At 35.9% G+C, this 14,038-nt stretch overlaps 1 long non-coding RNA gene across 1 annotated transcript in view; it reads right to left on the minus strand.

The window, feature by feature from the left end:
• Positions 1-1,810: 1,810 nt before the first annotated feature.
• LOC139182661 (uncharacterized) overlaps positions 1,811-14,038 on the minus strand; it is a 40,485-nt gene continuing 28,257 nt past the window's right edge. Inside the window, exon 3 of the long non-coding RNA XR_011566167.1 lies at positions 1,811-3,267. This is a non-coding gene — a long non-coding RNA (uncharacterized lncRNA). The remainder of the gene's footprint in view (positions 3,268-14,038) is intronic.

Genomic DNA, 14,038 nt, shown 5'->3' on the forward strand with positions numbered 1-14,038 from the left:
AAAGTTGTAAAACAGCTTAGTTAGAGACAAAGTTGCATATCCCTATAGGTTCAGATAATCTCCAAAGGCTCTAAAATTGCATTGAAAATATAGAGTCACTCCTTTGTTTGTCTTGCAGTCATAAATTTCCCCATTACAAATATTATTGAAAACAATTTTTTAAATCTCACAGCTATTTCCATAATTCTCCAAGTAAAGCTGAAGGTTCTGTTTTAAAGGAAATGCTTATCACTTATGTGGATTATAATGAAATGTCAAGACTTTTGATAGTTGTCAAAGTATCAATGATAGTGAGTAGGCAGAAATAATTAGTTCTTGTTCTGACACTTAGTAGATATACTTAGAGTTTGCAGACACTTAGGCAAGGATAAAGAGAAAAATATTTTGTCAATTGTTACTTTAAAAACAATATTCAGTAGAAGAAACATCTTGATAGTCATCAACAGCAATATCAATAAATATGTTTATATGTACTATAATATTTCTGGGTAGAACTAAGATAAATAGAAGGAATTTGTTAATTTTCAAAAAAGGCTTCAGTTCAGTTAAGTTCAGTCGCTCAGTTGTGTCTAACTCTTTGCGACCCCATGGACTGTAGCAGGCCAGGCCTCCCTGTCCATCACCAACTTCCAGTTTACTCAAACTCATGTCCATTGATTCAGTGAGTTGATTCAGTGAGGCCATCCAACCATCTCATCCTCTGTCGTCCCCTTCTTCTCCCACCTTCAATTTTTCCCAGCATCAGGTTCTTTTCCAACGAGTCAGTTCTTTGCATCAGGTGTTCAAGTACTGGAGTTTCAGCTTCAGCATCAGTCCTTCCAGTGAATATTTAGGACTGATTTCCTTTAGGATGAACTGGTTGGATCACCTTGCAGTCCAAGAGACTCTCGAGAGTCTTCTCCAACACCACAGTTCAAAAGCATCAATTCTTTGGTGCCCAGCTTTCTTTAGAGTCCAACTCTCACATCCATACATGACTACTGGAAAAACCATAGTCTTGACTAGATGGACCTTTGTTGGAAAAGTAATGTCTCTGCTTTTTAATATGCTATCTAGGTTGGTCATAACTTTTCTTCCAAGGAGTAAGCGTCTTTTAATTTCATGGCTGCAGTCACTATCTGCAGTGATTTTGGAGCCCCCAAAAATAAAGTCTGTCACTGTTTCCATTGTTTCCCCATCTATTTGCCACGAAGTGATGGGACCAGATGCCATGATCTTAGTTTTCTGGATGTTGAGCTTTAAGCCAACTTTTTTACTCTCCTCTTTCACTTTTATCAAGAGGCTCTTTAGTTCTTCTTAACTTTCTGCCATAAGGGCGGTGTCATCTGCATAGCTGAGGTTATTGATATTTCTCCCGGCTATCTTGATTCCAGCTTGTGCTTCTTCCAGCCCAGCGTTTCTCATGATGTACTCTGCGTATAAGCTAAATAAGCAGGGTGACAATATACAGCCTTGATACTCCTTTCCCGATTTGGAAACAGTCTGTTGTTCCATGTCTAGTTCTAACTGTTGCTTCCTGACCTGCATATAGGTTTCTCAAGAGGCAGGTCAGGTGGTCTGGTATTCCCATCTCTTTCAGAATTTTCCACAGTTTATTGTGATCCACACAGTCAAAGGCTTTGGCATAATCAATAAAGCAGAAATAGATGTTTTTCTGGAACTCTCTTGCTTTTTTGATGATCCAGCAGATGTTGGCAAGTTGATCTCTGGTTCCTTTGCCTTTTCTAAAACCAGCTTGAACATCTGCAAGTTCACACTTCATGTACTGATGAAGCCTGGCTTGGAGAATTTTGAGCATTACTTTACTAGTGTGTGAGATGAGTGCAATTGTGCAATAGTTTGAGCATCTTTGGCACTGCCTTTTTTTGGGGATTGGAATGAAAATTGACCTTTTCCAGTCCTGTGACTACTGCTGCGTTTTCCACATTTCCTGGCATACTGAGTGCAGCACTTTCACAGCATCATCTTTTAAGATTTGAACTAGCTCAACTGGAATTCCATCACCTCCACTAGCTTTGTTTATAGTGATGCTTCCTAAGGCTCACTTGACCTCACATTCCAGGATGTCTGGCTCTAGGTGAGTGATCACACCATCGTGATTATCTGGGTCATGAAGATCTTTTTTGTATAGTTCTTCTATGTATTCTTGCCACCTCTTCTTAATATCTTTTGCTTCTGTTAGGTCCATACCATTTCTGTCCTTTATTGAGCCCATCTTTGCATGAAATGTTCCCTTGGTATCTCTAATTTTCTTGAAGAGATCTCTAGTCTTTCCCATTCTGTTGTTTTCCTCTATTTCTTTGCACTGGTCACTGAGGAAGGCTTTCTTATCTCACCTTGCTGTTCTTTGGAACTCTGCATTCAAATGGGTATATCTTTCTTTTTCTCCTTTGCCTCTAGCTTCTCTTCTTTTCACAGCTATCTGTAAGGCCTCCTCAGACAGCCATTTTGCTGTTTGCATTTCTTTTTCTTGGGGATGGTATTGATCCCTCTCTCCTGTACAATGTCATGAACCTCCATCCATAGTTCATCAGGCATTCTATCAGATCAAATCAAATCAAATCAAAAAAGGGGTTACTGAGAGAATATTTAGCAAGTTGCTCAAAGTTTTTTAGAGACATTTTAAAGAGACTTGGGCCACTCAAATTGTTTATTTTTGAAATATGTTTTACAGTCTAAAACAACAAAAATACAGTGAATTAAATGCTAAGGATAACTGACACATTAAGTATGGATCAAAATATTGGTACAACAGGTTTTCTTTAACATATTATATATCACGTATCTTGAGGTCTCATATATAGCCCAAAGAAACCCAGCCTGCTTTTATAAATTTTGAGTCATCATATCTCTGTGTAAATGTTATAGCACTGACACATAATTTTAGGGCACTCTCCTTACAATTTAAAGCCAAGTCTTCCAATCACAGATAAAACCCACAAATTATAACACCAAGAAAGTATCTTATTTTCTAAAAAGTATTACTTGCTGACACAACAGAACTATACTATAGTAAAAAGTAGGAATTCTCCTTGTATATTTCTTAAAAGAAAGCTGGGAAGACTCTGCTTCCAGTTAATACAGCAAAGTTAAATATCAGAGTAATTATCTTGTCAAAACTAATTATAAAATGCATGAAACAATAGCTTGACACATTAGCGAATGCTGACAGCAGGGAGAACGTGAGAAGCAGCCGTCCTGGAGAGAAGGCAAGCACGCGGAGATGAGCCTCTCTGCTCTGTGATCTTCCTCAAGACACCCGCAGATCTGCCGCAGAGAGAAACAGAGGCTAAACACAAAGACAAACCTGGCTGCAACATTCTCACTGGGCTGAAGAGACAGGATTCAGAGTTGAGGGCATCCAACAGGGTAGACTGGAGAAGGAAATGGCAGCCCACTTCCATATTCTTGCCTGGAAGATCCCATGGACAGATGAGCCTGGTGGCCTAAATTCCATGGTGTTGCAGAAGAGTTAGACATGGCTTAGAGGCTAAACAATAGGGTAGACTTGAAGAAAATGAGAAAACACATAAAAAGTGTACCTGAAATTCTGCATGCAATTTCCCTGCAAAGGGTTTTCCATCTTTGAAACCACATATGCACAGAGCAAGACTCACAGAAACCTAGCCAAAAATAGTAGTATGACAGCGAAGCAAAGATCCTGGCAGTATGGTAGTGCTGAGGACATGTAGGTTATCATTCAGGGCTCAGAAAGTAGAGGTGACACAGGAAACACCCTCATGACTGAGACCACAGAAAAACTATCCCTTAGAAGGAAGGACTTTGTCCTAAGAATGAAGGCAATTTAGAATAAGACCAATGCCATCAGAGTAGAGAATCCATTTTCCACTAGATCAAGGTGATCTGCCATGGTCTCTCTTCCTGTCAAATGAAATTAAACTATCTTGGGGAAAGACACCATCACCTATGATCTCTATGATTTTTCATTCAGAATATCAATACTTCATCAAATATTACTAGAGAAAATAAGAAATTGGAACATATAGAAAAAAAATAGGAAAAATTAGAGAACAGATATAGAACTAAAGATGATTCAGCTGTTGGAGTTATCATTAGATTTTAAAATAACAATACTTAATGTATTCTTTATAACAGAGAGAAGGGTGGAAATTTTATAAGAAAACAGGGATCTACTAAAAAGAATCAAGTATAAATTGTATGAATGAAAACTGATAATAATTGAAATCAAGAATCCAAAACATATGTTTAATAGCAGAAAAGGCAAAGATTAGAAAACCGAAAGAGAATAACTAGGAAACATACATGAGAAAAGGCAGAAAGAATATTCAACAGGGACAGTTCAAAGGGAAAAGAACAGTCTTTTTAAAAGTGGCCCGGGGACAGCCTCAAATGCACATGCAACAGAATAAAGCTGAACCACATACAAAATGAACTCAAAATAGGTTATATCCATAAATGTAAAGCTGAAGTCATAAAACATCTCCAGGACTCTAGCTTTAGCAATGGTTTCTTAGATATGCCGCCAAAAGCACAAGTGACAGAAATTTAAAAATGCACAAATTGGATTTCAATAAATTAAAACATCTGCACGTCAAAGGACATCACCAAGAAAATGAAAAAAAAAAACACCCTTAAATAATGGGAAAAATATCAGCAAATTATGTATTTGATAAGAGATACAAACAGAATATAAAAAGAACTATAAGAAAGAATGAAGTACATATATATGCTCATATAGATAAAGCTTGAAAATATTTTGCTAAGTGAGAGAAGCCAGACAAAGGTGATAGTTTTGTGATTCTCTTTTTATGAAATGTCCAAAATATGCAAATTTATAGAGACAAAAAGGAGATTATCAGTTGCCAAGGGCAGGGAGAAAATGGAATATGAATTGATAACGAGTACAAGGTTTCTTCAGGGATGATGAAATTAGACAGCATTTACGACTGTATAAATATAAATTAGACATTATATTTCAGTTCAGTTCAGTTGCTCAGTCATGTTCGACTCTTTGCAACCCCATGGACTGCAGCACGTGAGGCCTCCCTGTCCATCACCAACTCCCAGAGTTTACTCAAACTCATGTCCATTGAGTCAGTGATGAAATCCAACCATCTCATCCTCTGTGGTCCCCTTCTCCTCCTGCCTTCAATCTTTCCCAGCATCAGGGTCTTTTCAAATGAGTCAGTTCTTTGCATCAGGTGGCCAAAGTATTGGAGGTTCAGCTTCAACATCAGTCCTTCCAATGAAAATTCAGGACTGATTTCCTTTAGGATGGACTGGCTGGATCTCCTTGCAGTCCAAGGGACTCTTAAGAGTCTTCTCAAACACCACAGTTCAAAAGCATCAATTCTTTGGTGCTCAGCTTTCTTTATAGTCCAATTCTCACATCATACACGACTGCTGGAAAAACCATAGCCTTGCCTAGAGGGACCTTTGTTGGCAAAGTAATGTGACAAATAAAGACAGAATGTTTAGAGCGCTACAAATATAACAAAAAATAATGAATTGGAAATCTTTAAAAGGATGCATTCTATGCTCTGTAAATTATTAATATGAATCCAGCTGTTGTAAACTAAAATTCAAAACCAAGACTGAGAGAATTCAATGCAAGTATATGCTAAAAGACATACTAGCAAGGGTTTTTCCGTTAGGAAAATGATGAAGCTGTAAATCTTGTGATATAGGAATTAAGGAAAAGGATCAAAAGTTTAGAATGTAAGTAAATCTAAATTAATATTAGTTTATTTTTTAAAGTGACTTATGGGATTTAAAACATATGGAAACTAAGACATATAACAACAGCAGCACAAAAAACGACAGTTACTCTGGTGAGAATGTTTATGAGATCCTTGCATTGTCCAGAAAGCAGTAAAAGCACTAATTTAAGCTGGATTCTAATTTAATGAAGATAGTAATAATTCAAGAATGCATGTTGTAATCTCTTTATTAACTGTAATATCTTATCATCTGGAATATTTTCAGATGTATTATTATCAAGAAAAAATAGAAAAGAATAATATACTTATTAATTCAAAATAATTTAGTAAAAAGGAAAAAACAGACAAGAAATAAAATGAAATCAAGCCTAATATAGTACATTTAAACATAAATAATAGTAATTATATCAAATATAAATGGATCATATCCTCCAATTGAAGGACAAAATTATTCAAATAGATTTTTAAAAATCTGTATACTGCTTACAGAACCTTAAATTAAGGTATTTTATTTAAGACCTTACCTTAAATGTAAGGAAACAAAAGTTGAAAGAAATGTATGGAAAAAGAGATTATATGCAAACACTAACCAAAAGGGAGATGTTGAAACTATAGATAGATAAGATAAAGAAAACTTTAATGCAAAAATCAATAACTAGAAATAAAGAGAGATGTGAGTATGATTTTAAAAACAGTCAATCCAAAAGTATTTTATAATAATCTATATTTGTATGTACCTAGTAATGAAATGTCAAAATATGTAAAGCAATTACTGACAGTTAAAAGGATAGTTAATACACAATTCTGGCTGAAGATATTAATAAAATTTTAGTAATGATCAGAGCAGACAAAGATATCAAAAGGATATAGCAAGGCAAGAAAAAGAAACTATAAGCATACAAGTTGAAAAGTAAGAAGTCTTTACTTGCAGACATTAAAATATTCTATGTAGAAAACCCCAAGGAATATGCTTTAGAAATTAATAGAACTAATAGAGAAGTTTTCCAAGGTCATAAGATATAAGATTAATATAAAAAGTTAATAGTATTTCTCTATATTAGCAAAACAATCCAAAAACAAAATGAAGAAAACAATCACAATCACAGTAACATTAAAATTTAACAGTAAATTGAGTTACAAATTCAAGTTTGAGCTAACATTCAAAGTCTGAATTACAGAATCAACAAAATAATGATAAAATCCCAGTAGTTTCATTTTAAAAATTAACAAGTGATTCTAAAATTTATATAGAATTACAAATAATCTATAGCAGCTAGAAATTTTTCAAGCAATGAGAAAAAAGTTAGAGAGTTTATACTACCTGATTTCAAAATATACTATAAAGCTACAATAGTCTGGACAATGTGATCTTGGAATAAGGATAGACATACAGAACAGACAGTCCAGAAATGAACTTATATTACAGCCAACTGATTTTTTTTCAAGTCATGCAAAATATGTGTTAATAATACAAAGGTACTTTGAAAATCCACAAATCTTTAAAAACTAAATAACAAATTTCTAAACAGACCCTATGGCCAACAGATTTTTGACAAAGACACCAAGATACTTTGATGGGAAGGAATAATGTTTTCAAAAAACAGAAAAAATATCCACATGTTAAAAACAAACTTAGATATCTTATATCACATACAAAAATTAACTCAAAATGGATCACAATCCTAAATGCAAGATATAAAACTATAATATTTTAAGAGAAGATGTAGGAGAAGATCTTTGTGACCTGGATTAGGTAAAGAATGTTTAGATATGATACCAAAGCACAATCAATAAGAAAAAACTATAAATTGAATTTTATTAGTATCTTTTAAACTTTATTCTTCAAAGAACACTGTTTATGGAAATAAAAAGACAAAGCACAGACTAGGAGAAAATATTTACAAAACATATCTGATAAAGGACTAATATCTAAAACATATAAAGAACAATTAAAACTCTAGAATAAGAAGACATACAACTCAGTTTTTTAAATGAGCAAAAGATTTGATGGCACAACAAAAGATGGTCAACATTACTAGTCACAGGAGAAAGGCAAATTAAGCTACAATGAGATACTACTACATCTGCTAGAATGATTGAAATTGGAAAGACTTATCAACATCAAGTATGATTGAAGATGTGGAGACACTAAAACACTTTTATGCTGCTGGAGAGTGAAAGATAAAAGTGGTCTGGCAGATTTTTGGATGTGGAAACCTATCATATGTCCAAGAAATTCTATCCCATGTATCTTTGATACATGTAATAAAAAATGTATGCCCACACAAAGAATTGTATTAATATAAGAATGTTCAGCGAAGCTTATTCAAAATAGCCAAAAAGTATAAACAAAAGAGAAGAGACAATGTAAACATCAACCCCGGATGATCCAAACATTGAAATTAGTAGATGTCAAAAATCTAGAAATAACAAAATTAAAACCACCAAACCAAAAAATAGTATTTAGTCAGAGTTTATTGTGCATTTAAGAATAGTTTGTGAACTGGGAGTTTTCAAATTTAAAACTAATATGAAGCTCAGGGTATGACATTATAGGGCAGCTTATAATGTAAAAATGATTGATAATTATTACAATGGGGGCTTCCATAACACAGGAAATTTGTTAAAAGGATTATCTGATATCAGTTTTAGGAAGACAACTTAATGTTTCTTTTATAATTGTCAGAAGCATTTACAAGAAGCTAATCAAGTTAAATTTCACTTGCTTTGCAAAATAGTCTAAATCAAGTTACACTTACAGGATTTAATTGGTCTTGTCTGCTCAGGAAATTATCAAGTCTGGGTTCCATTTTGTACTTAATTTTAACACAGGCAAGGATTTTTAGAACAGCTATTGTAACTATACTCATTGAGGCAAAGAAAAATAGTATGGTAAATGATAAGTTTATTTAACTTATATACAGAGTACATCATGAGAAACGCTGGACTGGAAGAAACACAAGCTGGAATCAAGATGGCCAGGAGAAATATCAATAACTTCAGATATGCAGATGATACCAGCCTTATGGAAGAAAGTGAAGAGGAACTAAAAAGCCTCCTGATGAAAGTGAAAGAGGACAGTGAAAAAAGCTCAGCATTCAGAAAACGAAGATCATGGCATCCGGTCCCATCACTTCATGGCAAATAGATGGGGAAACAGTGGAAGCAGTGTCAGACTTTATTTTTTTGGGCTCCAAAATCACTGCAGATGGTGACTGCAGCCATGAAATTAAAAGACGCTTACTCCTTGGAAGGAAAGTTATGACCAACCTAGATAGCATATTCAAAAGCAGAGACATTACTTTGCCAACAAAGGTTTGTCTAGTCAAGGTTATGGTTTTTCCTGTGGTCATGTATGGATGTGAGAGTTGGACTGTGAAGAAGGCTGAGCGCCGAAGAATTGATGCTTTTGAACTATGGTGTTGGAGAAGACTCTTGAGAGTCCCTTGGACTGCAAGGAGATCCAACCAGTCCATTCTGAGGGAGATCAGCCCTGGGATTTCTTTGGAAGGAATGATGCTAAAGCTGAAACTCCAGTACTTTGGCCACCTCATGAGAAGAGTTGACTCATTGGAAAAGACTGTGATGCTGGGAGGGATTGGGGGCAGGAGGAGAAGGGGACGACAGAGGATGAGATGGCTGGATGGCATCACTGACTCAATGGACGTGAGTCTGAGTGAACTCTGGGAGTTGGTAACAGACAGGGAGGCCTGGCGTGCTGCGATTCATGGGGTCGCAAAGAGTCGGACACGACTGAGCTACTGATCTGATCTGAAATGATATGCAGGTCAGGAAGCAACAGTTAGAACTGGACATGGAAAAACAGACTGGTTTCAAATAGGAAAAGGAGTACGTCAAGGCTGTATATTGTCACCCTAATGGTTTAACTTATATGCAGAGTACATCATGAGAAACGCTGGGCTGGAAGAAGCACAAGCTGGAATCAAGACTGCCAGGAGAAATATCAATAACCTCAGATATGTAGATGACACCACCCTTATGGCATAAAGTGAAGAGGACTAAAAAGCCTCTTGATGAAAGTGAAAGAGGAGAGTGAAAAAGTTGGCTTAAAGCTCAGCATTCAGAAAACTAAGATCATGGCATCTAGTCCCATCACTTCGTGGGAAATAGATGGGGAAACAATGGAAACAGTGTCAGACTTTATTTTTTTGGGCTCCAAAATCACTGCAGATGGTGACTGCAGCCATTAAATTAAAAGACGCTTACTCCTTGGAAGAAAGTTATGACCAACCTAGATAGCATATTCAAAAGCAGAGATATTACTTTGCCAACAAAGCTCCGTCTGGTCAAGGCTATGGTTTTTCCTGTGGTCATGTATGGATGTGAGAGTTGGACTGTGAAGAAAGCTGAGCACCAAAGAACTGATGCTTTTGAACTGTGGTGTTGGAGAAGACTCTTGAGAGTCCCTTGGACTGCAAGGAGATCCAACCAGTCCATCCTAAAGGAGATTAGTCCTGGGTATTCATTGGAAGGACTGATGCTGAAGCTGAAACTCCAATACTTAGGCCACCTCATGTGAAGAGTTGACTCATTGGAAAAGACCCTAATGCTGGGAGGTATTGGGGTCAAGAGGACAAGGAGATGACAGAGGATGAGACGGCTGGATGGCATCATCAACTAGATGGACATGTCCATCAACTGGATGGACATGAGTGAACTCTGGGAGTTGGTGATAGACAGGGAGGCCTGGCATGCTGTGATTCAAGGGGTAGCAAAGAGTCGGACATGACTGAGCAACTGAACTGAACTGAACTGAATGAATGAAAAGTTAGGGAATCTCATTGAAGATATAGAAATTATGCAAAAGAAACTAATAAATTCTAAAACTGAAAATGAAATCTCAAATTAAAAAATATCCTTGGATAGGCTTGAATAATAGAGATGACAGAGAAAACAGCTTGATGATACAAAAAAAATTATCCAATCTGAAAAATAACCCAAAAAATTTAGAAGAAAATTAATAGAGCCTCAATGTCAAAAGATCTAACACATATGTATTGGAAGCCCAGGATGAGAAGAAGTATGGCCAAAAAGTATTTGAAAGAATAACCAAAATTTTTCCAAATTTGGTGAAATGCCTAAAAATAAAAGGTTGGTGAACCCTGAACATGATAAATATTTAAAAAGCTGTATGTAGAAACATCATAATCTAACTGCTGAAAATCAAAGAAAAAGAAAAATCTTGCAAGCAGTCAGAAAAAAAATGACACAGTTACATGGGAGAAAATAATCCCAATGATTACAGACTTTTCAATCTGAACTACAGAGGCCAGAATTTCATAAAAGTATCTTCCGGGTGTTGAAAGAAGAAATTGTCAGTCCAGAATTCCATATGCAGCAAACACATCTTTCAAAAACTAAGGTGAAATAATGTTTTCAAATAAAAGAAAACTAAGAACATTTGTCACCTAACAGATATGCCGAAATGCTAAATAAAATTCTTCAGGCTGAAGGGAAATGAAAAATTCAGATCTTCAAAAAGGAATAAAAATACTTGGGTATAAATTAAATATCTGAGCTAATATAAAATATTATTTCCTCACTTAATTTCTCTAAAATTATATGTGTTAGAATATACCTAGGTGTTTAGGTCAAAAATTATGAGATTTTCTTGTGAGGTAATAGAGGTAATACATATGAAAATTATTACATAAAGATTTGTTGGGGAATAATAGACCTATACAGCTATAAGATTTTTACATTTTATGTGAACTAGCTCATTATTAACTCTAAATTGAAATAAAAAGTTAAGTATATCTATTAACCTGTGGGGAACCACTTACCCTGGAATTATAATCTCTTAAAAAGATGACCTATTTTATTCGTCTTTCATCCTGAATCATAAATCACAGAGTAATGAATCTAATGACTAAATAAATATAATGAAACAATGTTTGTTGAGATGTTTTGAATCAACACTTTAAACTGGCACTCATTCACAGCTGAGTCATGATTCTACTTTTAGCACAACTGGATGTAGTAAAGGCATGATAAATGCTATTATTAGTGTTCCTAATGATGTCTTTGGAACACAAGAATATCATGGGTGACAAATTTTAAATCACCAAAGAATAATCAATTCATAGATAAGGGCACAGGTTCTAGAGTGCCCAAACTTAGGTTAGAGTTTTACTAACCACCTGTGTGACCTCTTAATTTTTGTCTAAAGTGAGATGGTGATCAAACTTGCTTTATAGAGCTGTTGAGAAGAGTAAATAAAAATCAATGTAAATTGCTTAATACAGTATTTGGCACAAGAAAGTACTCAATAAACACAGGCTGCACTTACTGAACACCCAATACAAACTTTAAATATTTATAATCCAGGGACTTTCCTGGTGGTCCAGTGGTTAAAAATTCATCTGGCAACGCAGGAGACATGGGTTCGATCCTTAGTCCAGGAACTAAGATTCCATATATCATGGAGCAACAAAGCTCATGTGCCCAAAGCTAGAGAGCCCGTATGCCACAATTACTGAAGCCCACGCTCTGGAGTCCAGATGCTACAACTAATACCGGATGCAGTCAAATAAGCAAATAAATATTTTTTTAATTTATACTATCCATGGATATTATATGTATATATATAGCAACTCTACACTAATTAGAATATTTGATGAACCAGAATACCCATTCCCCAATCTCATGTATCACTATTGATATCTCATGTATCACGTAACTCTACTGAGTTACGAAAACGTCCACATTCAGTCTAAAATGTGACACAAATGAACTTATCTACGAAAAAGAAACAGACTCACAGACATAAAGAACAGACTTACGGTTGCCAAGGGGAAGGGACATAGGGGAGGGATGGGCTGGGAGTCTGGGATTAGCAGGTGCAAGCTTCCGTATAGAATGACAGACAGCAAGGGCCCAGTGCACAGCACAGGGAACTATCAATATATTCATATCCTGAGATAAACCACAATGTTAAAGAATATGAACAAGAATGTACATACATGCACAACTGATCACTTTGCTGTACAGCAGGTATTAATATAACACTGTAAATCAACCACACTTCAACAAATACATTTTTTTAAAAAGAAAGTTTCTACATTTTCAAATCATTTGTTTTGTGCCCAACAAGTCAAAAACAAGATTGCATCTACTACTCTACCACTTGAAATAATAGCTACACAGATCTACTATCCCCCTGCAAAACCTTTGGGACTTGATATTTTCTGGAATTCAGAATGTCTCAGGTTTAAGAAAATCATGGCTATCTTATGTAACAACTTTAATGGAGGCTGTCAGGTGCTTTTAATCAAACATATTAATAATTCTTAAGTCATTAATATATAAGCCCTCTGTATCCATGGGTTCTGCATCTGGGATCCAATCAACCACAGACTAACAATATCCTTTTTAAAAAAACCTAGAAAGTTATAAAAATAAAAACTTGAATTTGCCACAGGCTGGTAACTATATGCAAAGTATTTACATTAGATTAGGTACTGTAAGTAATCTAGTGATGCTTTTAAGTATATGGGAGGATATGTATAGGTTATATGCAAGTACTACCCCATTTTACGGAGAAGGCAATGGCACCCACTCCAGTACTCTTGCCTGGAAAATCCCATGGACGGAGGAGCCTGGTAGGCTGTAGTCCATGGGGTCGCGAAGAGTTGAAGAGTCGTACACGACTGAGCAACTTCACTTTCACTTTTCACTTTCATGCATTGGAGAAGGAAATGGCAACCCACTCCAGTGTTCTTGCCTGGAGAATCCCAGGGACGGGGGAGCCTGGTGGGCTGCCGTCTATGGGGTCGCACAGAGTCAGACACGACTGAAGCGACTTAGCAGCAGCAGCAGCACCCCATTTTATATTAGAGACTTAAGCATCCAAGAATTTTGGTATTCACAGCAGGGCCTGAAACTAGTACCTGCAGACACCAAGGGACAACTGTATTTACACAAAGGAGGGGAAAGTGCACCTGTAAATTGCCACAGGTCATTTCCAGTCGGATCTTACCACTTAATGAGTTCACTGCAATAGGCGTTGGTTTTTTTTAAGTTTGCAAATAAGGGATTGTGGTCCTGTGAGAGTAAACACTTAGATTGTATGTATCATGATCCAAGCATACTCTAAATACTCTACATATCCATATATTTGACCCACAGCAAGCCTATCGGGTAGACACCAGGATTATCCTCATTATACAAATCAAGAAAGGAAGACACAAAGAGGGTAAGTCATTTACCCAATGTTACATACTTAATAAGATGTAGAATCAAGATTCTGTTCCAGGGCTTATGCCTTAACCACCTCGTTTTGCTGGCTTTCTGAAATCTAATTTAAATTCTAATTA

The sequence above is a fragment of the Bos indicus genome, chromosome 4 (assembly GCF_029378745.1).
Source record: "Bos indicus isolate NIAB-ARS_2022 breed Sahiwal x Tharparkar chromosome 4, NIAB-ARS_B.indTharparkar_mat_pri_1.0, whole genome shotgun sequence".
Lineage (NCBI taxonomy): Eukaryota > Metazoa > Chordata > Mammalia > Artiodactyla > Bovidae > Bos > Bos indicus.